The sequence below is a fragment of the Callithrix jacchus genome, chromosome 6 (genome assembly GCF_049354715.1).
Source record: "Callithrix jacchus isolate 240 chromosome 6, calJac240_pri, whole genome shotgun sequence".
Lineage (NCBI taxonomy): Eukaryota > Metazoa > Chordata > Mammalia > Primates > Cebidae > Callithrix > Callithrix jacchus.
Window position 1 is genome coordinate 70,957,552 of NC_133507.1, and position 22,683 is coordinate 70,980,234.

Genomic DNA, 22,683 nt, shown 5'->3' on the forward strand with positions numbered 1-22,683 from the left:
GGCTCATAATCTTGACCATTCTCGCTTTCCTCAGCGCCCCATCCCCAAAGAAAACCCTCAATGTCTAATCCTAACTCACCCCCACCCCCAATAAAGGAGTGTGGATACCGTCATCTCAGTGTTCCTGGAAGCAAAGCAGCAGATTTTCAGCCCTGACTGGGGCAATACGATGCCCCCGGCTTAAGTTCTCTCGGCAACTTCGCGACTGGCGCACCCCAACACTCCGAGGAGCGCCCAGGACCCTGCGGTGCCCAGCGCACCTCCCCTCCCGCCTCCCCCCGCACCAGGTACCAGGCATAGACCAGGCCCTTGCCAAGCCCAAAGGCTACAGAGAAGGCGGGAAAGGGGGTGAGCAGGCGCGCCGAGCGGGGGTGGTACCAAAACTCGAGCGTGCCCCGAGCGTTCCCTGCTCCCCCTACCCCGGTTCCACTGGAGGCCGGCTCGGTCCGGCGCAAGGGGGAGGGGGGGACCGCGCAGGGAAGGTGAGGACTCTCCAGAGACCAAGGCCCGGGGCGCCCAACATGTCTGTGCCTATCCCCGGAAAGCTCCCGGGTGTGCCCGGCGGAGGAGGGGGCGCTCCAGAAACTTTCCCACACGCCTTTCCTTCTCCCATCACCCTCTCCTCCGCGGTACCCTCTTCTCTCCTCACCCACGCAGCTGGCCCTGCCCGGGGCGTTCGGAAGCCCGCCGCGGCGCGCGGACGGCGGTAGTTACCTGCCGGGAAAGTTTCCAGCTCCTTGGCGCGCTTCCCCACTCCCAGGGCCGGGCCTCGGGGCGCGGTCAGCTCGGCGTTCCGCGGCTGCCTCTCCTCTGGCTACCGAGGCGCCCGCCGCTCCCGCAGCTGCCACAGCAAAGCCTGTGCTCCGGCCCGTCCCCCAGCCTCGCTCGGCCCACACCGGGGCCTCATTGGCAGCGCGAATCTCCGCCCTTGCGCGTGTTCCCGAAGGCACCTTCCTCTCGCGCGCCCGCCCCGGCCGCGCCTCCCGCGCCCCTCCCCGCCCCGGCCTGCGGCGGTTCCAAGGAGCCGCTGGGGAGCGGCGCGCGAACTTTCCGCGGGTCTCCGGCGTTGGGCCCCCTTGTTCCGCCTCTCAGCACTTCGTCCCGGCCGGAGGCTCCCTACCGTCCCTCGGGGCAGCGGGTCCCCCGGGGCTGAGCCTGGACCCCTCCGGGACCGTAATGAGATGGGCAATAGTCTTTTTTACCGCTTCTTCAAAATCAGTAAAGCGACCCAGCCTTGCCTCCTCGCTGCTTTTTTACCACAGCGGAGGAGGACGTATGGGAGCAATTAACCGAGTTGGGAGTTTCCTTGGACGCTTTAGGGTGGCTTGTGCTGCTTTCTTGGATTTTCTCTGCCTCACTTAACTAAACACAAACACACTTTCTGGGGCCAGAATGAGCTAAATGAGCTGGAAGGTCTAAGAAGGCATCTCTCTGGCTGCGTCTTTTTCTTTCCCGAAGGCTAATGGGGGGGCGTTCTGGAACCGGTAATTTCCCCGGCGTCTCTGGGGCCCGGGGTCTGGAGCTTCCTGCGACCGCTCTGGGCTGACCCGTGCGGTCTGCGCTCCATCCACAGAGGGCCAGCGTCATGCTTCTGTCGGAAGGAGGTGGGAGGGACGGAGGGGAGAGAACACACAAAGATGCTATTATTTTGTCGGTTGGTGGCAGTAAATTAAACTCCTGAGTTCCCCAAATGTTTTGTTATTCTCCAGCGGAGCAAAAACCAGGATAGATCCCAGGGATTCGAGTGTCCTGGGTTCTCCAGGATTCTCCCAGGAATCCCAGGCAGCTAAATTGGCCTAGAGGACTCAGCCCACTTCATACCCGAAGCTCTCTCAGCCACCCTTCGTTGATCTAGTTGATCAAGGAAGGATAAACTAGAACTATCGCTGCCTTGTGTGGCCAGCGGGAATTGTGCACGGGTCGCCCCACAGGTGTGTTGGAGCAGAGAACAGAGAAGTTGCTATAAACTGATTTATTGGCAACCCCTAACCTTGCTGTGGCAAACCCGCCTTTAAATACGATTGTGTTTTAAACAAGTTTCTTCATAAAAACTTCAACCTCATGCAGAGGCTTCCCAATATAAAGACATCAGCAGGAGTGGTGTCCATATTTAAAGTTCTTACGAAAAGGGACCGGAAGCAAAATGCCACACAATCTCTTTTCATAAATTAAAAAGATTGAAATGGACTTGATTTTTCACCCATATTTTCAAAGGCCTGATTACTGACTGCTATGTTGTTATTTGAGCAGTAAACACATCAGCGGCCTTGAAGTATTCATAAAACAAGGCAGGATAGAATACTTAAAATAAAAATACAAACTTAACCCAGAAAAGCTATTTACTTCTTTCTCTATCTGAAATGTTTCATTGCTGAAAAATATGGTAATGTTTTATTTAATTGCTCTTGAAACGAAATCTTTCAACAACAGACAAAAAAAGCCAGACAGAAACCTTAATGATAAAAGAATGATGCAAACAAAAGACAAAAACTCCAGGCAGTCTAACTAATCTGAAATATTAAGATATAAGAGAAACAATCCTAAGAAACAGGCTGGTAAGGTTTCCTGCTCCAGACTTCTTTATAATGGGTGAAAGGTATAGTGGATGAAATTTATCATTTGTACCACATTTTTATGGTTTTGACTCTTTTCAGCTGTATTTCCAAATTTTTGATGAAATTGCTTAAATGGGGCTTTGAAGGCAATGGAATTTTTTTCCCTCTACACTCAAAGTTCCTTAAGTAGCAAGTAGAAAATCACATAAAGGAAGTATGTTTGTTACTGGCATATTCTTCAAATTATTTTTAGTTGAAAAAGTTTTGTATTTATAGTTTCAGGAGTCACAGTCACTAGAGAATTAACTTCATCACCGCCTAGTTAGGAGTGTTTAACATTCTAAACAGGCATACAGCTAGCAATCTGAAATGTGCACACAGAAAGGCCCTGACTCCCCTTCTTCCTGTAGTGTTTATATAATCCAAACTACATATGTTAATATGCACAATCTGATCTCCAGCTTTAAACAGCTGACATTACATATACTATGTTGTACTAAGAACATCAAAGAAGCTGTCTTAAGCTGTGGGTGAAATGGTACATTTTATAAAAGACAAGGCCAAAGACAACATAAATAAATAAGTAAATAAAAATTCATGGGTGAGGAAAACAGGACTTCCACTAAGATCAGTTCTGTAAGAAAAAAATGTGAACATTTTCTAAGCATCTTAATACGTGAAGTATTAGCTGAGCACATATTCAAAAAATAAATTTTAATGGTTTTTTTAAAAATCTGCTTTTCCCTTAAAAAATAAAAGCATTTTTAGTTAGTTGTTAGGTGATGCTTTGTTTGTATTTTCAGAAAAAGGAAAGTAAGAATCATCTCTTACTCTTCTGAGGATATCTCTGCTTATCCCATCTACTTTAAGAAGCTCATTCATTACATATCTGTTGATACCAGTTAGAGAATAAAAGAGAAATATGGATCACATGAATTGTCTGTGCTGCACACATTCCGCAAACAGACATACAAAATACTGGATTCCATTTTTAAATTTTCTGTCAGTTTGCCAGCAATGTAGCTCTTCTCGGCAGAGTGAAAGAAAACAGCAAATCATAAAGTGGTTATTTTACTATGCAATTTACTGCCAAGGGGAATAGGCCGAGGAAGGCGTGAGAAAAGAATGTGCCTTGTGAGTGTTAGAATGCTTTTTTCTCTTGCTTGGATTCGTAAGTACTTCTATTTTAAATAAAGTCTAAGTTAGGATCATAGCCAGTGTTTATTATGGTATGTGTAGTATAGAATACATAGTGAGAAGTGAAATGTTTAAAACACTGTGGTTAATTATGTACAAAAACTGTGACAGGACTGAAAAAAATTTAAGTCAATTTTTAAGGCAAAATTTAAGGAAATCTAGACACAAAATGATTCAGCACACAAACACTTTTCTCCTTCTTTTCAACATCTTTTAATGTTTACAAAATTCATTCTCCTTTGGTCCATTCATTCTTCCTCCCTATTTTAACATTTTGGGGAAGAAAATAATTTTTTAAGACATTGAGATTAATAAAATAATTTGGGTGCAGTTAGAAATCAGGTGGGAATAGCAGTGAAATTGCATACCCCTACACAGCCCCAGCATGTGTAACAATCCATGGTCACACATGGGTGCCAACACCATGGTCAGCTACAAGCTAATGGCAGACATTCATCCAGGAATATAGAAAGCCATAGCTGTGCACAGTTAGCCAGACAGTGAAATTAAAGGAGTCATGGAACATATAAACCCCTCCACAGGTCTAGCGCATGGCCTGCCAATATTGTAGAGACTCATCCAATATGGGTGAGGCAGTAAATTGTTGAAAAATTGAGAGAAGAAGCAGGGATATAGATTTACAGGTTCACATTTCCTTGTAAGAATATGAGAATGACTTAAGTCCTAGAAGAACCTGTTTTAAGATGGCATGCCATCTGACTAATATTTTAAATATAAATTTACATTTATAAATTTAAATTCAGATTTTAAATATAGACTTTCATTAATCTTCTAATGGTGAAATACGTAAGGTAAGGCAATCAGATAGTAACTCCTCTGAGAAATGTCATTGAGTCTGGTTAAGACCGTTTAAAAAGAAATATGTTGTTAACTTTGAGTATAACAGATGCATTTTGATGTTCTCTACCTTCCCTCTTTTCAGCAAGTTGTGCTGGAAAAGTCACTGGAAGTGGAGTCATAATATCTAAATGCCAGTTTTTACTGGTACTTACTGTTTGTGATGACTGGCAATTCGTTTAATCTTTTTGAGCCTCAGGTTCCTCATCTATGAAAAAAGGAGAATGGTACAGAATCTCAACCTCACTGATGTGTTGGGAAGATTAAATTTTTAAAAGGTGGAAAATAATAAATTAGAAAATGTTCTACCAGAGTTAGTTTTTATTTAGTAGACAATAAGATGTTTTTCTCTTCCCGTTACCTGGGACTACTTTGGCTTGAATAGTAACCTAAAGGTTTGATAGGAGCAGTACTGAATGCCTGTATTTGTACTCTTAAGGAAAAGTGACTTAAAGATGATTTCGTAGTAGGTAATAACTCCAATTAAGCTCTTAGAGACTCATCTGGGGGTAAATTGGCAGGTCTTGTCACAGTCAGGAGTCACTTACAGGGATATATTTTCTCCTGTGTTACTGGAGGAAAAATTATAGTATATGTATAATACAGGCATAACTCTATGCAAATCAACATATGGAAATTCTTACTTACATAATATATTAATGTAAAGGAAATATTTTCTCTAAAATAAATTCTTGCTGAGATTCTTTGCAACTGCCAGTACAATCTTATTTATATTATTAATCAGTGACAATCTTTTCAATTCTGTGAAATAGCACTGTTAAATACTAATGGGATTATGAACTTGAACCTCCGAAATGCTTTTGTAAGACCAAGCACTAATTAAAACTACTTTGTAGTTGCATATTTATTTGAAGAAATGCAAATCAGAAAATAGCACCTACCACAAGATTTGGTTTAAAGGGGATGAGATGTGGGAGATAGAGGAGACAAAAAACAAAACAAACAAACAAAAAAAAAAAACAGAGAACCTAGCCAAAATAAGAAATTTTGGTTTTGTTTAAAAATCAGTTTGCTGTTTTTCTCTGGATGATCAGACAACTTAATCGAGAAACAGATGAGGAATGTCGATATGACGAATGGTGAAGAAAATCAACTTGATAACTTCGGAGAGGTTTGTCCATTAAAGGGCCACATATAAGAGACAGCATAGCTTCCAAGCCAAAAGGTGCATAATACAGGATTCATGCATTTAGAAAACTATTTTTTAAACTAGTCTTTGGATTTTAATACAACAATTAGAAGTCCTATCTATCTGTCTATTAAAGATCTGAACATTTTTGATTCGGAGCAAAACTGATTAAATATAAACTTTTGCTCCTCTGTCTTTTTTGTGTGTCATGTCTAAATGTCTCAATGGCTTTAGCAGGAGTCATGTCTGCCTAAAAGAAAACAGGGCACTATCCCAGGAGAAATTAAACTACCAGGCTTCATTAGGGAACTCTCTCCTTACCTAGAGCATTTGTTCTAAAAACCAGCTACTTAGTAAAGATTGATTTGACTACTTAGTGAGCTGTAGCTAAAGCCTTGTTACCTTTCAGTGATTTCAAAGCTCTTCTTAAACCTCCTTTTGCTTTCACAGCTAATCTATTGCCTCTCACTCTTCAAGGTTTTCAGTGCCTTTGAAAAGACCACCTGAAGGGAAAGAGATTACTGATACGATTACAATAGAAACAGGTTAAAACAAGATGTCAGGAACCCAAAATAAGACAGCAGTCACTGGGGGTTAAAATTAGATGCTGTCTTCTTAGACTGTCTTTTTTCTTTTTTTTCTTGGGCTCAGGAACAAATCCATTCATCTTTTTTTTTTTTTTTTTTTTTTTTTTTCTCTAATTTGCCATGCCACTGTTCTACCCCCAGGAGACAACCAGAATGTTAGAGGCCTCAATCTTACTGGACAAAGAATAGGTTCCCACAATCAGTTTTTTTAAAAAAATCTATTTACCTGGAAGCTATATTTAACTTATTCAAAATCAGGTGACATGCAGACAAATTAGATCACTTATACATTGCTAGTGGGAATATAAAATGATACAGCCTTTCTGGAAAATGGATTGAAAGTTTTTGAGGGTTTCTTATTTGTTTTTGTTTTCTTAGATAGAGTCTCGCCCTGTCACCCAGGCGGAGGCACAGTGAGCTCCTGGATCAAGCGATACTTCCACATCAGCCTTCCAAGTAGCTGGACTATCCAGCTACCATGCCCAGCTAATTTTTTTTCTTTTTAATTTTTAGTAGAGACAGAGACTCACTATGTTGCCTAGGCTGGTCTTGAACTCCTGGCCTCAGCAATCCTTCTGCCTCAGCCTCCCCAAGTGCTGGGATTATAGGCATGAGCCACCTTGCTAGCCTGGGAGTTTCTTAAAACAACAACAAACTAAAGAGAAACTACTATATAACCGAGCAATTGCATCCCTGGGCATGTATCCCAGGGAAATGAAGACGTGTTCACATGAAAACCTATACACAAAATGTTTGTAGCAGCTTTATTCGTAACAGCTGAAAACTTGAAGCATCCAGATGCCTTTCAACAGATGAATGGTCAAACTGGGATACAGCCATACCATGGAATACTACTCAGCAATGAAAAAAAGAGCTATTCATATACACAACTTGTATGAGTCCCAGGAAATTATGCTGAATGAAAAAAAAAATTCCAAAAGGCTAATCCATTTAAATAACAACTCCTCCTCCTCCTCCTCCTCCTCCTCCTCCTCCTCCTCCTCCTCCTCCGCCGCCGCCGCCGCCGCCGCCGCCGCCGCCCCCTCCACCTCCGACAAGGTCTAGCTCTCTTGCCTATCTTGCCTAGGCTGGAGCCATCCTGGCTCACTGCAAGCTCCACTTCCCAGGCTCAAGAGAACCACCCATCTCGGTCTCTCAAAATTCTGGAATTACAGCCATGAGCCACCACACCTGACCTAAACAACCTTCTTGAAATGATAAACAGAAGTGGCAGGCCGGGCGCGGTGGCTCATGCCTGTAATCCCAGCACTTTGGGAGGCCGAGGTGGGTGGATCACGAGGTCAAGAGAACGAGACCATCCTGATCAATATGGTAAAACCCCATCTCTACTAAAAATACAAAAAATTAGCTTGGCATGGTGGCATGTGCCTGTAATCCCAGCTACTCAGGAGGCTGGGGCAGGAGAATTGCCTGAACCCAGGAGGCGGAGGTTGCAGTGAGCAGAGATCGCGCCATCGCACTCCAGCCTGGGTAACAACAACAAAAAAAGAAGTGGCAGATAGATTATGGTTGCCAGGGGCCAGGGATTCTGTGCTGGAGAATTAGGGAGGTATAGCTATAAAAGGGCAACAGGAATGGTCTGTGTAGTGATGGAAATGTTGTTTCTTGACTGTATGACTGTCAATGTCCTTGTGATAGTATACCATAATACTTTTGCAAGATGTTACCATTTGGGATAAACTGGATAAAAGGTATGGTGATCTCTTTATTATTTCTTACAACTGCATGTGAATTGATAATAATCTTAAAAGTTTAAAGTTTTAAAAAATCAAATGGCAAAAAAAACCTCAAGAAGCTGAAAACCAAAATAATAATAGAAATATTTGACTTGAAAAAAACTCGTGTATCATCACTTAGTATGACAAATATATCAAAAGCAAGATTGTCTCCAGATGTTGATTAAAATATAATATCCAGAGGCCCTTGAGAAGAACGGTCTGTATAACAAATAATGTTGATAACCAAATGGCAGAGTGGCTTATTAGAGAATCACCAGGCGTTGGACAGCTTTTTCACTAGAATGTGAGCTCCATGAGGACAAGCAACATGTCGCATGACTGAATGATTATACATTGTGCATTTTTTCCCAGTTATCTGTTGCTGTGCAATGAAGCACCCCAAATTCAGGGACTTCATACAATAAAGATCATTTATTTTGCTTACAAATCTAGGGTTTGACTGAGCTCTGCTAGGCAGTTCTCACTCAAGGTCCCTCATGAAGCTGCAATTAGAATATGGCTGGGGTGGGATCTGGAGCCTGGGCTGGAAAGATTTAAACAGTTGGGAGCTGGAGGAGCTGGGGCTTTTTAAGCATCTATCTGTTTCCATTTGATTTTTTTTTTTTTTTTTTTTTTTTTTTACATGGCAGTCTCAGCACAGCCAAATCTCTAATATGGCAGCTTGAAGGCTCTCAGAGTGAGTTCCCAAGTGCTGCAGTAAAGGCAGAATGGCCTTCTCTAGCCTAGATTCAGAAGTTGCACAACATCCTTTAATGCTCTTGTTGAGAGTTGCCATGGTGTAGTATAAAGACTTTGTGCTTTATTATTATTATTATTTTATTTATTTATTTTTGAGACAGGATCTCGCTCTGTTGCCCAGGCTGGAGTGCAGTGGTGTGATCTCAACTCACTGCAACCTCTGCCACCCAGATAAAACCAATTCTCCTACCTCACCCTCCCAAATAGCTGCGACTACAGGCACATGTCACCACACCCAGCTAATTTTTGTATTTTTTGGTAGAGATAGGGTTTCACCATGTTGGCCAGGCTGGTCTTGAACTCCTGACTTCAAGTGATCCACTTGCCTTGGCTTCCCAAAATGTTGGGATTACAGGCATCAACCACTGCACCTGACCTATTTTTTGTTTGTTTATTTTAAATTTTCTGGCTCCTGGAACTGAAGACTTTTTGCTTTAGAGACAGATACAATTACACTGACAGCCCAGTTCTTCGTTTCCTAGGTATGAGTCCTTGGCAAAGTGATTTAATCTCTTTGCCACCCAAGGTGAAACTCTTACCTTAATAATTGGCACCAGACTTCCCTCCAGAACTGTCTTTACTGGGAAAACGTTTATTGAAGTAGAAGTTGAGACCATATAATCCTCAGTAGGAGTTAAGTGGCAAGGCATCAGAGACCAGGGCCAAACTGCTCTCAAGTGTGACAAGGAGAGGACTCTGTGTTTGCTTCTGAGGAAAGGTGGTAAGAGGAAACTGCAACACAGCAGAAGGTAGCAGGCTGTGTGTATGAAGGAACTTTTCCTCCCACAAGAAGATCCCTGCAGTGGGGTGGCTAAAGGACATTTAAGAATAAGTGCCCATTATTAAATTTAAAGTTGTTTGTGGTAATGTGCTGCTTCTGTGTCTCCTTCTGTGCCATTCTCCCTCCCTCAGCCACTGATGTACTTTCAATAATAATGATTTTAACCACTTTGCAATGTAATGGCATATTATAGATAATAAATGGCAACAAGTATTACGATTATTGCTCAAAAGGTCAAATTTACATACCGTAATAAAAACGACTAAATATTGCATGATATGCCAGTTGTGGAAATGATCAGAGAAAACTCAGCTTAAATGGGCTTAACCAATACAGAGTTTATTGGCTCACTTACGCGATAAGATCACAGGTAAAGTAAGCTTCAAAATTTGGGTGGTCCAGCAACTCAAGATCATCAAGGATTCGTTTTGTTTCCACTCTCTGCTTAGCTACGTACAAAGTTAGCTTCATATCCTAATGCCAATTCCCCTTGTGAATGTAATATGTCTGGGAACTGCAACTGGGCTATGCGCTTCCATATTTACAACCAGTAGGAGAAAACACACACTTCTGTCCCAACATTTTAAGCAAGAGTCCTGAAATTCACCTTGATCGTATCATTTGAGCTCCAATGTCCACATTGAAATCAATGACAGTGGCTGGGGGTGAAGAGGGGGAATCATACTGATTGGCCTGTCAGTCGTGGCCTATCCCTGTCATTGGTGGAAAAGGTAGTTAGTTTTCCTTGAAGCATGTGGGATACACCAGGGAAAGGCAAGTTCCCCAATGAATACCCTATTAGGTTATTAAGCAAACCAACAAATATCCACCATAACTGGCAGTATGGATTACAGACACAAATTCTTCAAGTTGTGAACTATTTGGGGGGAAATTAACTAAGGGGCTCCTTGGTGGTTGAAAAAAAAAAGCTTATGGGGTTTTTTAAAGCCACAATTATTTTAAAAGTTGGAGCCAGACACGGTGGCTCACACCTGTAATCCCAACACTTTGGGGGACCAAGGCAGCAGATCACTTGAGCCCAGGAGTTTGAGACCATTCTGGGCAACATGGTGAATCCCTCTCTCTCCTAAAAATACAGTAATTAGCCAGACGTGGTGACACTGTAGTCCCAGCTACCTGGGAGGCTGAGGTGGAAGAATCACTTGAGCCCAGGAGGTTGAGGCTGCAGTGAGTTGTGACTGTGCCACTCACCCAACCCACTGCAGCCTGGGTGACAGAGTGAGACCTTGTCTCAAAACAAAACAAAAGGTCAGAAATCACTGATATAAAGGGAAGTAAAAGAATGGGAAGAAACAGAATAATTGATGGATTGAAAATTTAAAAAGAAAGACTGAGAGAAAAAGAGATAGGCCAAGATAAATTAATTTGAAGAATCTTGGCTCAATAAGAAGCTAATAAGGTTTTTTTAAATCTCAATATGAATGACATAGAGACCTAATTATAAGGTTTATTAGAGCTGTCAGCAAAATGAAACGGAACAGAACAGAACAAGAACAACTTGTAATAAATCTCACCTAAAAGAAGGTGGGAACAAGACTGAATAAGAGACAGCTACAAGTAGAGAAGCATCTGAAACCCAGTTATTTAATGGCAATATTTGTGTGAGCTTTTCTCCCTTTAGTGTATAGCACTTTGAATACTACAAATGAAATAAAGAAAAAATAGTTTTTAACAATACTGAAATTGTATAATGTCTGTCTTCATTTCATGTGTCTGCTGCAACAAATTGTCACAAACTGAGTGGCTTAAAACAGCAGAAATTTATTTTCTCACAGTTCTGGAGGTCAGAAGTCCAAAACCCAGGTGTTAGCAATGCTCCATTCTCCCTGTAGAGGCCCTCGGAATGAATCCTTCCTTGCCTCTTTCAGCTTCTAGTGGCTCCAGGTATTTCTTGTCTTATGGCTGCAAAACTCCAGTTTCTGCCTTCATCTTCATATTGTCTGTGTCTTCTCTTCTGCTGTCTCAAATCTCTCTCTCTCTCTGTCTCTTGGTATTTCTCCCACCCTCCTCTCTCTCTCTAAGTGATGGGGTCTTGCTATATTGCCCAAGCTGGAGTGCAGTGGCTAGTCCCAGGCATGATTATAACACAGTGCAGTCTCGAACTCCTGGGCTCAAGTGATCCTTGAGTAGCTGGGACTTCAGGCATGAGGCCACCATGCCCAGCTTCTGCCTTTATCTTATCCAATCTAACATCTGCCATTGGATTTTGGGCCCTTATCCAGATAATCCAGGATGAGCTAGTCCTAAAATCCTTAACTTAATTACTTCCACAGAGATCCTTTTCCCAAATAAGGTAAGATTCGCAAGTTCCAGGTATTTAGACATGGACCTATGTTTCAGGGGCCACCACTCAACCACTACAATGTTTATTAAAACAGAAAAATAATCTAACAAAAATTGAATAAAGCCTCTAAGACTAGATTTAAATTTATAAATCAATCATATTTATTAATAAAATGTTTACAGTTTTTTTAAATTAAATAGCCTATTTCCACTATCAATTTTTAAAATACAAAATAGGACTTTGGGTGCCATTATATTCACATTACCCTACTAAAATACATTTTAGAATTAGAACACCCAGTTTCTAAACCAGGAGCTAGTCAGGAACGAGCAACCAAGCTAGGTATTTCAAAGGGAGGGTATTTAATACAGGAAACTATATTGCTGGGAGAACTGCAAAGTCAAAAGGGAAAGGTAGGTAACCCCGAGATTAATAAGGATAGAAGGCAAGAAGCTGGCAGAATAAAAAGGAGAAGTTAGTGCTAGCACAGCATAAGACTGAACTTCTTACTGTGTCACTGGGAATGCCAAATAGGATTCTGGGAACACCAGAGAGAGGACATCCAGTAATGAAGTCACTTCTAGAAATACTGCCAGAAGCAGAAAGAAAGAAAACTATGGTTTTTCCCTTCCTTCCACTTTCTAATTTTCTGCTGGCATCTTCTTTTGACAGAACCTAACAGGAAGCCAGCTAGAAATAAAGCCTGGGAAATATGCTTTGCAGGCTCCTAGCCCCAGCATTGTGAAGCAGAGTAGAGTGAGGTTGATGTGGAGCTATGAGACAATAGGTAAATAATTGGCACATCCAGTCATGTGGAAAAGCAGGTGTATTTCTCCATTGCTGATGATTCCGTCAGAGCACAGTTAGAAATAAGTAACTCTTTATTCCTTATACACGGTGACTAAATAAGGCCACTTCAGGGAACATCATCCTGAGAAATAACCTACATGCAAAAAGAAAGAATTTGTGCAAAACTGTTGGAAGTAGCATCATTTATAACAGCAAAACCATGAAAACAGCCCATATACCCAGAAGTAAGGGGATGATTAAGCAAGCTATGACTGATCAATGTAACAGAATACTCTAAAGCTTAGAAAAGCACCCAAAACATTTGTTTCAAGGCAGTATGCAGATGTTCATATGAAATAAGGTTAAGTGACAAAAGTAGAACCCAGAATTATATATCTACTACATTAATTACATCTGTGTAAAAATGTAGTAATGTATATTAACAAAGATCAGGGGAGACTTGAAGTGATATAACTGGTTTGGAGCTTAATGTTACTTAGGCTTCTTCTATAAAGTTGGCTAAGTTCTTAATTAACAGAGAAGCTGGGTGCAGTGGTTCATGCCTGTAACCCCAGCACTTTGGGAGACAGAGTGGGGAAGACTGCTTGAGGCTACGTGTTTGAGACCAGTCTGGGCAACATAATGAGACCCTCTCTCTACAATATATATATATATATATATATATATATATATTTAAAAATTAGCCCGTCTTGGTGACACACACCTGTCATCCTAGCTACTTGGGAGGCTGAGGCCAGAGGATTGCTTGAGCCTAGGAGTGTGAGGTTACAGTGAGCTATGATCATGCCACTGCACTTCAGCCTGGGCAACAGAGCGAGAGCCTGTCTCTTTAAAAAAAAAAGAGAGAGCGAGAGAAAGAGAGTAAAGTAAATGAGTCTTTAATTTTATTTTTAGATTCCAAAGCAACTGAGAATTATGTGTTTCAGATTAAGCTACTTTAAGAAACACACACACACACACACATACACACACACACACACACACACATTCTCTCTCTCTCTCTCTCTCTCTCTCTCTCTCTCTCTCTCTCTCCAACCTGGCTAACAGTTCCCACCACAGCACTTTTTACAACTCTGGCATTAATCACTGCCATGGCCTGAGGCCAGTGTCCAACTGGTCTAGAGATTTTATTTTACAACCTGAGAACACTGGCTGGCTCCCAGTGCCTCTGCTCTCCTGCCTTACGCAGAGCCTTTCTTCTTGTTGCTATACTTCATGTGTTCTACTACAGGCCAGAAGCTGTTAAAGTAAAACAATGAATAAAGATAACAGAGTGAGAAAAAAAAAAAAAAAAACCAGCATTTAAATGATTATTTGTTTTTGTAAATATTTATTGCTTCAAAATGATTTTGTTCTCTCCTTGAACCTGAAGTAAATTATACCATGTCTGAAACACACCCTAAGCTGAGAGGGTGGAAAGGCCACACCTTTGCCTTCCCCCTCCCCCAATCCATGTTGCTGCCCAGAACATTGATGTGCCAAGTCTTTTTGGACTCATGAACTCTGCTTCACTAGTAAGCTAATACAGATGCTTGTCACAGCTGCCCTAGGACTACCTGGAGTCTGAAAGTATGTGGTTACAGCAGGAAAGACATGACGTCATAACTGCCTCCCACAGGGACCTGCTTTCAGATTGCCCAAGAGACCTTGGCCATGCCCAGAACCAATCTCTAAACTTGACCAACTTTCCACTTTGCCTTTTGTGATGATTTGAAAATCATTTTCCAAAGACTGCCTAGCTTTAAATCCCAGTTTTGCCACCCATCATCTGGGTGACCCTAGGTAGGTTATTTAAGCTCTCTGAGCCTCAGTTTTCTAATATAATATGGGAGGAAAACCAGGAAATAATAGTAAGTACTTCATAGTTTTATTGCAAAGATCTGAGATAATGCACTTACGGCTCAATGGAGGATATGACTTGTTCTCTACCCAAGATCCTTTCTATTCTCCTTTTTTCTGTTAACAAAAATATAATTTTGTTTGGGGTGGCAGTGTGCCCAGCTAAAATACCACCACAGACTCCCTTACAGCTATGGTGATCATATGATTCGACAGGGAGAGGTTTCCAGGAAAGCAGCAGATTCTGATGAAAAAAGGACCCAGCCAGCGTGTATATTCTGCTCTTTGCCCTTCCTTTTTCATTCTGCCTGGAATGAGGATACCTACAAGAAAAGCAGCCACCTTTCAACTAAGAGGACAAAAGCCACATGCTAAGGATGGTAGAGCATAAAGCTAGAAGGAACCTGGGCCCCTGATGACGTTCTGAAGCAGCTGTGCCGGTAGCAAATCACCTGTCTTCAGACTTCCTGTTATATGAGAAGAATGTACTCCATTTGGCTAAGCCACCATGGTAGTTTCTCTTATGTGCAGCTGAATGCAGTCCAGATCTAAACTCAACATACCGCCTGCCAATAACACCTTAAGAAAGGTTATCTTTTATTTTTCTATGAAGTATCATAAATCAGCTGTCATTGTGCTGAACACTGAGAGAGGGTCACAATTATTGTCACAAAATTTAGCTATGGCAAATATTATATAAAATTATCAATTATCAACTAGAGCCGGTAAACATTCTTATTATTCAGAGACACGGGTAGTAATAACATTTGTTGAAATAGAATTTGACATTCTAGGATAGCGTTTTATTGCTGCTAGGTTATAGTCAACTAGCTCTTTAAAGAGATTATTTTATTAATAAATATAGTAAACTCATGGGAGGTGGGGAAATAGAACATTTACATATTTTAACTGATAAAGGCCGGGCTCAGTGGCTCACATCTGTAGTCCTAGCTACTTGAGAGGCTGAGGATCACTTGTGCCCAGGACCTAAGGTTGCAGTGAGTTACAACTGCATCACTGTACTCCAGCCTGGGTGACAGAGTTGGACCATGTCTCACTCCATGTGGAGTGAAGCATGAATCCATCCCCAGCATAAGAAAAGCTCATTCTAGCTTCAGTCCGGACAAGTGACTTCCCCATATGACCAGGTTGACATCAGAGAACCAATCAGGCATCCCTCAAGCTACCAATTAAATGATGTTCCTTTTTTCTGTTTGAAGTGTTGGTTGTTTCAGTAGAGGAAAGCAGCAGGAGCAGCAGAAGAGGTTGGATTAGGCTTCACCAAAATCCCAGTGGCTGGAAATCACAAAACTTGTTTCTTATTCGTTCCACTCATCCTTCATGGGTTAGCTGGGACACACTCCTCATTAAAGCTGTGGAACTCAAGCTGAGAGAGCCAATAATCATCTCGAATGTTGCCAGCTGCCATGTCAAAGGAAAAATGGGTCTTGCTCTGGCAGTTTCAAGTATATGTCACTGTTTGCTCACAATTCACTATTCTGGAACCAGTCCCATGGCCTCAAGTAACCAAAATCAAGCCATGAAGTGCACTTCTACTGTGTGCCAGAAAGGATAGCACCAGAAAGTGTTGGCGAACCACACCAATGCCTATCAAGAAAATAGCATCACTGAGTGCCTATTTTGTGCCAGTTGTGTGCCATGTCACTTACGTTATCTAATTCTTACAATACATTTTGATATTGTTTAACTCCAATTTTCACATGAGAAATTGGAGGCTTAGACAGGCCAAGCTATTTATCCAAGAGACCCATTTAATATGTAGATTTGATTTTAGTTTCATAGGATTCCAAAACCTATGCTTTTTCCCTGGCCTACTAGTATAACATGTTGAGCTGCTTACAACCTCACAATCTTGGGGGTTGAGAGAAGTGGAGAAAAAGGGAGTAGAGGAAAGGGTTTATGTAAGAAATAATCTCTCGGCAAAGCTGAAGCATGATAACCAATGAGGCCATACCTCCTTGGCCTTATTAGTATAATGAGGTGACCAACTGAACCAACTTACCTGAGGACTCAAAACCAATCGCCACAAGCCCTGAAACAAAAATGACTAAAATACGATTGTGGACAAGGAGATACTCAGTATGCTGGACAGAAAATGCCATAAAATTGAGAGCAGCATTATGCTATTCTGTTCCTTGAAAGCCTTCAAGTGATCATTTCAGAATGTTTCCTATTACCTCAGATGATAACCCATTGCTTTAAAGGGCTCTCTTCACTATCGTGTAATTCTCACCTTTAATCTCTAAAGAGTGTTTATGATTTTGAGAAGTGCATTAAAAGCTTTATATATATATATATATATATATATAGACACACACACACACACACACACACACACACACACACATAATATTGCTCTGACTATAATAATGCTGACAGGGATTCACATATAAAGTGAAATATGCACTCAAGCACACCAGAGACACTGATTCTCTCTAGAGGTCTCAAACAGCATGGTTGCGTACAATTGAACTGTTTCTAGAAGAGATGTAACTTTTAGCAAGAAAAGGATGGTCCTTTAAGCTTTTAAAATAGTTTTTATTCTGTAATTTATTTCTCCTTCATAGCTAATTGTAAGGCATTAAGTATTCAACCAAAATTGATATTAATATAATATAGCTAGATTTTTATTTCTCTAAGCACATTCTTAAAAAAATTATAAACCTAAATATAATTTGTATTTTAAAAAGATTATACCTAAAATGCTTGTGATATAATGTTACATAGAAAAGCAGTCTGTAAACATTTACAGCTCTACTGACTCTAGTACATACTACCTTCAACACTAATGTGTATGTGCATGAATGCACCAATTTCATATCTCATCCCAATGAGATCTCTTTTAGCAATATATATGGGGCTGTTATATATTATAGATGAATTTCTCTCCTTTGTTCCTCGATTTTTTTTTCTATTTTCTTTTCTTTTTTTTTTTTTTTGGAGACAGAGTCTTACCTATCGCTCTCAGTCTGGAGTTCAGTGGCATGATCTCAGCTCACTGCAACCTCCATCTCCTAGGTTCAATTGATTCTCCCTGCCTCAGCCTCCTGAATAGCTGGGACTACAGGCACACGCCACCATGTCCAGCTAAGTTTGGTATTTTTAGTAGAGACAGGGTTTTACCATGTTGGCCAGGCTGGTCTTGAACTCCTGACCTCAAGTGAGCCACCTGTCTTGGCCTCCCTAAGTGCTGGGATTACAGGCATGAGTCACTGCTTCAGGCCTCAATTTTTCTTTTGTAATACTTTTATGATAAAGTATTTTCTAAACTTGCAAACAGCATTTACAATATGAGTTTAAGTACTTCTGGTTACATGCTTCTGTGTTCTCATAGATTTTTTTAAATGGAAATCACCGTGAAGATAGAGTATCAAAGACTCAGATAGTACTCTTAAAATAATCAGTTAAGCATGGAAATCAAACTTAATTTTAAGAGGAATGTCTTGGAGTTGAGGGTCAACCCTTCGTATAACAGCCAAAATTTAAATCACCTGAATAAATAAAGAGACGAGAAGGAAAGGGCAATCTGAACTCTGCAACCTCTCATATTTAAAAGAAGAAACAGAAGACATAATTCCAATTGACCCTTTGTGTTTTTATGGGTTGCATCTCTGGGAAGGTTAAGATGACAACCCATTCTAAACACACATCCGTTTACATTAGCAGCCTTTTCTATGGGTGACTTAAGTGCATATTTGAAACATTCCAACAGAGAAACAAAAAAGACATCAAAGGGCCAGATAAATCCACACAAGCATGGGAATTTCAGAGGCATTTATTTGGACTTTATCTCACCTTATTTGCCCACTATAATCCAAATGAGACCATAAAACAGTCAGTACGCAAAAGCCCTGCTTTCCATAGTCAAAACAGGGTTAGATTTTGACCCTCTTTTGGGAAAGTTACAGTGGATACTTTCAGTTAGCAAAGGGGAATAGGGGAGGAGGTTGGGGAGAATTGTTTTACTAACACATTTGAAGTGTGTCAAGTTCCTGCCCGAAAGCTAATTAAGTCTGGATGCTAAAAATGAACAAGAACAGATTGACAGCAGTTTTTATACTACTTGGGTGGTAGCTGCAATAACCATGACTGGAATGGCCCTGAACCCCCTACATTGGGTTGATGATGTAATTTAAGGAGAACAATGTGTTTAACTTTTCAGACAGTTAGTCTAGGTCTAGGTTCCTTTGTCTTTGCCTGACATTCTCTTTTTAATATTTTTCCCCTTCTCTTACACTCCTTCGTCCCTCGATGGTATTATTACACATGGAAAATTGCAGATGTTTAGTTTATATAACAGGCAAGACTAATATTCACTTTAAACCAACTCTGGTACATGGATAAAATCCATATAACAGCACATACAACACTCACACAAAGAACTCTGGGGCTCGTAACTTCCATAAGAACTAAAAAATGTTTTTAAGTGGAGAGGAAGAAATGATGGGAATATTTGCTACAGGATGCAAACATCAGTCCCCTGGTACCATTAGCTCAACAGGAATTAAACGTTAACTATGAGCAGGGGAAGTCATTAAGCCAATGGTATTTTTCTAGGAAGAACTTACTCTGCAACCTGGCTAGACTGATTTGTTGGGTTTGTTCAAGTAGCGCAGACATAAAATAATTGGGAAGAGAAGAAATGATGTGAGCAAAGGACAATACTGAAGTTCTAATGGGTGCAACACAGAGGAAGGCTATGGAGGTGATAAGAAAAAAGCAGATATTGAATACTTACTTAACTTCTTTAACTGATATCTTAACTAGTGACATCACATTAATCAGTACTGCAAGTTGAACTACTGGTATTGATCTGAAAAAAATCGGAAAGGGGTTCCTTGTCCTTTGTTAACACAAACACAAACATTTGCGCAATGAGAGAAATGCCCCTCTGCGGTCTCTTCCTCAGCACGTTAGGGATGACTGGGAAATATTCAATTAGAACAACATAATAACAATCAGTGACTGGCAAGGTTTTATGCTTTATATCACCAGGAGCAAATATTTTATATATTCTTTGCCTGTTTCCTTATATATGCAGTCACCACTATTAGTCACTGAAAGAGTTTCTTACATATTTTTCAAAATATGTGTTATTATTTATAGATCCAGCAAATATACTAGTTTTCCTTAAAGGCTGCCTTTTTTTTTTTTTTTTTTTTGACAGGGTCTTACTCTGTCATCCAGGCTAAAGTGCACAGTGGTAAGATCACTGCTTACTGCAGCTTCAACCTCCAGGCTCAAGTGATCCTCCTACCTCAGCCTCCCCGGTAATTGGGATTATAGGTGTGTACTGCTACCGCATCCAGCTAATTTTTTATTTTTGTGAAGACAGGGTCTTGCTATGTTCCCAGGCTGGTCTTGAACTCCTGGATGTAAGTGATCCTTCCTGCTTTGGCCTCCCAAAGTGCTGGGATAACAAACATGAACCACCATGACTGCCCCCTACCTTGTTGAAAAGTCAAATTACAAACACTTTGTTTTTTAAATTACACTTTGTAATTTAACTTTTAAAATGTATAAAAATTAAACAATTATAAAAATGTAAATAATGAATATGGTTATAAAAATCTAGGCCAGGCATGGTGGCTCACACCTGTAATCCCAGCACTTTAGGAGGCTGAGGCAGGCAGATCACGAGGTCAGGAGTTTGAGACCCACCTGACCAACATAGCGAAACCTCATCTTTACTTCTTCACCCAGTGGGCCATCGCATAGCACTGTGTGGCTGCCTTCACAATGTGGAAGCTAGCTTTCCCCAAGATGAGCAGTCCAAAAGATACAGCAAGAAAGAGGCCAAATGACTTTTACGATAGAATCTAATAAACACACACACACACACCACTCAGTCTAGTCTACATTTAGGGAAGTGAAATCAAGCCCCACCTTTTGGAGAGAGGAGTAGTAATGTATTTGTGAACATATTTTAAAATCACTATAATGGGGCTGGGCACAGTGGCTCATGCCTATAATCTCAGCACTTTGGGAGTCCAAGGTGGATGGATGGCTTGAGGCCAGGAGTTTGAGACCACCCTGAGCAACACAGAAAAACCCCCTAGCTCTTAAAAAAATAAACAACCACCATAGTACTGCTATTCCTTAAAGGTAACCACTATTAATATTTTGGTATGTAACTTTCTAGACCTTTTTCTATGTACATACAAATATGTATGATATGCATATGAATATATGTACTATACATGTGCGTAATACATATGTACTACACATGTGCGTAATGCATATGTACTACACGTGTGTAATACATATGTACTACATATGTATTACTTATAAATATTTGTAATTGTTTTACAAACTCTTAGAAAATGAGTGCGAAAGTCCAGTGCCATTCTGCTACCTACTCCTTTGTGTGTCACCTGTTTTTACTTTCTCAAAGGTTTTAGGATTTTTTTCTTTTTTCCTAATATTCTGGGATTATATGAAGGTATGCCATGGCTTTATTGTTGTTATTCATTTATTTGATTTGTGGCACTGAGCACTCAGTGAGACTTAGCTTCTGAAGACTCACAGCAACTGGTGGTAGAAATTTTTCTTCTATTTCTTTCACTCCATTTTTTTCCTGTTTCTTCTTTTTAAAAAAACTCTCTATCCTGTTAACCAGATGACAGTCTTCCTGATCGATTCTCTAACGTTCTTATTTTCTCTCTGCTACTTTTCTATCAGTACTTTGGGAAAAAAGGCTTTACTCTTATAGTCAAATAAGATATAATAGTCATCACCTCTAGGTTCAGTCTTTTTCTTTTCTTTTCTTTTCTTTTGAGACAGGGTCTTTCTCTGTCACCCAGGTGAGAGTGTAGTGTGCATTGGCATGATCCCACAGCTCATTGCAGCCTTGACCTCCTGGGCTCAAGCAATCCTCCCACATCTTTTTTTTTTTTTTTTTTTGCTAGAGATAAGGTTTCACTATGTTGCCCAGGCTGGTCTTGAACCCCTGGGTTCAAGTGATTCTCTCACCTCAGCCTCCCAAAGTGCTGAGATTACAGGCATGAGCCACTGTACCTGGTGGCTCAGTCTTTCTCTATCATGTCCTTATAGTCTGGCCATGGGCTGAAACTTTTTTTAAAAAAATCAGAGGATAGTCGGGTGTGGTGGCTCATGCCTGTAATCCCAGCACTTTGGAAGGGCGAGGTAGGTAGATCACCTGACGTCAGGAGTTCAAGACCCGCCTGGATGACATGATGAAATCCCCTCTCTACTAAAAATACAAAAATTAGCCAGCATGGTGGTGGTGGGTGCCTGTAATCCCAGCTACTTGGGAGGCTGAGGCAGAAGAATTGCTTGAACCCAGGAGGCCATGGTTGCAGTGAGCCAAGATCGTGTCACTGCACTTCAGCCTGGGTGACAGAGCAAGACTCCATCTCAAAAAAAAATCAGAGGAGGCTGGACTAAGCCCACTCAGCAGCAGGAGTGCTGTTCCCCCACCATTATGAGAACTTGTCCCCTGAAATCTCTGCTTCAGTGCTCCTGCCAATGCCATTTTAATAACTTGCTTTCTATTTGTACACAGTACATAGTTTTCTATTTATAATTACCTTACTCTTACTCATACTCCCTGTTTATGGATGATTCCTGCTGCCTTATAGTATATGTGTACAACTGCTATGGTTTGAATGTGTTCCCCTGTTCAAGCCATAGCAGTAAATTCTATCTTAAGAAACCACTTTAAGAAGCAATTCTTAATCTGTTCATGTGTTGGAAACTTAAATCCCCAATGCAATGGTGTTGAGAGGTGGAACCTTTAAGAGGTAATTAGGTCATGAGACAAAGCCCTCATGAATGGATTAATGTTGTTATTGTAAGAGTGGGTTAGTTATCTTGAGAGTAGTTTCCTGATAAAAAGATAAAACTGGCTTCCTTCCTTTCTGGCTTTCTCATGCTCTCTTGCCCTTCTGCCTTCCAACATGGGATGACACAGCAAGAAGGACCTCACCAGATGCAGAGTCCTCAACCTTGAACTTCCCAGCCTCTGGAATTGCAAGAAATAAATTTCTTTTTTTTTTTTATTGAGACACAGTGTCACTCTGTCGCCCAGGCTGGAGTGCAGTCGTGCAATCTCAGCTCACT

General features: G+C 40.9%; 1 protein-coding gene across 32 annotated transcripts in view; it reads right to left on the reverse strand.

Moving 5' to 3' along the window:
* Window positions 1-877, reverse strand: part of TANC1 (tetratricopeptide repeat, ankyrin repeat and coiled-coil containing 1) — a 257,115-nt gene extending 256,238 nt beyond the window's left edge. For 29 of the 32 annotated variants that reach the window (XM_078327639.1, XM_078327636.1, XM_035304791.3 and 26 more), the window contains exon 1: window positions 715-877. The gene's annotated coding sequence lies outside the window, so the exon portion shown is untranslated. Of the gene's footprint in view, window positions 1-108; window positions 330-714 lie in introns of those variants that run through there. The other 3 variants (XM_078327632.1, XM_035304782.3, XM_078327618.1) reach the window with 1 other exon arrangement.
* Window positions 878-22,683: the final 21,806 nt, after the last annotated feature.